The following is a 2,175-nucleotide window of genomic DNA, read 5'->3' on the forward strand; positions in this document are numbered from 1 at the left end:
TCCATCAACGGCCAGCCGGGAAGAACTGGCGGTAGCTCGAGGAGAGACACGAGACGCTGGGAACGGGGATTCCATCGAAGCCGCTCAAAGACCTCGACGGTGATATCGTCGCGATAGAGAAATTCTCGTCATAAATTGCCGCGTACGGACGCGATTCGATAGATGACTCACGATACCGAGCTGGCGGGCAGTTATTGCGCGCGGTGGCTCGCTCGCTCGCTCGCACGCAGACAGCGTTCCACCGTTAAGCACCCCGGTAAGTACGTCTGAATGAGATATCGCGAGCGGCATTAATTTGCCAGGATCGAATCGAGTTCGAGGCTTCCGCGAGCACTTTCGTTCTACCGTGAATGATATCTCGTGGTTGATCGAACGGTCTGGCGAGGCTCAGAGCAACGACACACGGGATCACGTGCCCGGCGCTGTTCGCACGCACGTGATCTCATTAAGTCCAGAGGGTAGAGCGCGGCGGCGCGTTCGACTCGTTGCCCGCGTCTAGCCGCGGCGAGCCGCCGCGAGGACGGCAATAAATACGTCGCGTTGACGGACGCAGATTGCGGGGACAGTTCTGTGTCAACTGGCAACAAGGGTTATCGATGGACCTGGAATGACGGCTGTCTAGAGTAACCTAGAATGGACCGTCGAGGCAATTGATAATGCATAGCGTCTCGTATAGTTGCCTTCGCGATGCGGCGAGCTCTTGAATTTAAATACCCGGCGAGCCTCTCTGTTCCTGCTACCGACACGCCACCGTTAACAATGTACGAGGACATCGATCGGTGAACGTTGCTGCGTCTAGAGAAACTATCTATGTTAATGAACAAGCAAGATGTTAGGTATTCCATAGTGGAATGATTATAAAGATTCTCAGGATATATTGGAATCTTGGAATTCATATGGTGGAGTTGTAAACGGAGAAATGTGTCTGTTGAAAGATTTTTGATTAATTCTCGCCATCAGCATTCCTCGGGTCGAGTTCCCATTTTATACGCGGTAATAAAAGAGCCATCTCCGTGCTCGATGGACCAAAAACGAGTCGTATCCCGAAATTGACTGATTCTCATCAATAAATATTTCCTGGCCAGGTTCTTGCACGCGGGACTGTTATAAAACTAGATACCCGATCTTGAAAATATTTTTATCGGCACAGAAAGCCGACGCCCGTAAATCATGCCGGTTTATGGACAGCTTTACGACCACGTGCATTACGCTGATCTACGCAACTTATAATTGGAATCCCCTTAAGCGCGAGCGTGTCTCGTTCCTTTGAATAAAATTGTCGCGTTTTACGAGCAACGATACTTTGTGTATCGGGCAGTATCGATTTAGATAGGAGCGGGCGCAATTGCGAATCGTCCGCGAGCGATCCAGTTTCCCAAACGACCCACTGCCATTACGCTAACCAGACGTTGCGTGTTGTCCTCTTAAAGTAGTTTAACGAGAACAGTGCAATCGAGATGTCGAGGAGCAAATGGAGCGAGGAATGTTGCTACGGACTGGAAGGGAAACGATTTCGAATTTGTAAAACGTTACGTTTTCTGAAATACATGGAACAGCACCGCGTCCCCATACTTAACTCAGTTCTCGCTGCCACTTTGTACAGTTTAGGAAGCACGCAAATAACATTTTCAAAGCAGGCAGCAAATTACCACTCACCGTGTGCATAGTTAAATCGAGCAGGCGGACGCAAGAATATCACGGTAGCAAACATTTGCAGTTCATTTAATTACACCATTTAGCGACTTATCGATCGAACGGCTGGAAGTTAAAGTAATTACCGAAAGCCTGGTCACGTTTTAATCATGCCGCGGCGCTCGTTCATTTCGCTGAACAAACAAGCTTGACCGGCGCGAGTAAATTATAAAATTTTCCCAGTTTTAAAGTAGTTCCACGCGGCGATCAACCGCACGCGTCCTTCCGCTTCTCGCGGTACGTGACGACACGTTTTCGTTCGAAAGTAAAATCCCACAGTGGCGACAGCCTCGACGCTCAACCGATGAAATCCGTTCGAGCAAAACGATACGAACGAACGTGAGATCGGCCCGTAGAAAACGGTATCTATTCGGTCGAAGTTTCGCGCGGGAAACGCGGCAAAAACCGCGATCGTTACGAAATAAAGGTAACCTTTTCGAGCGCGATATTTCTTGCACCCGTTCGCCAGGCTGTCCTCGCGCG

The sequence above is a fragment of the Xylocopa sonorina genome, chromosome 11 (genome assembly GCF_050948175.1).
Source record: "Xylocopa sonorina isolate GNS202 chromosome 11, iyXylSono1_principal, whole genome shotgun sequence".
Lineage (NCBI taxonomy): Eukaryota > Metazoa > Arthropoda > Insecta > Hymenoptera > Apidae > Xylocopa > Xylocopa sonorina.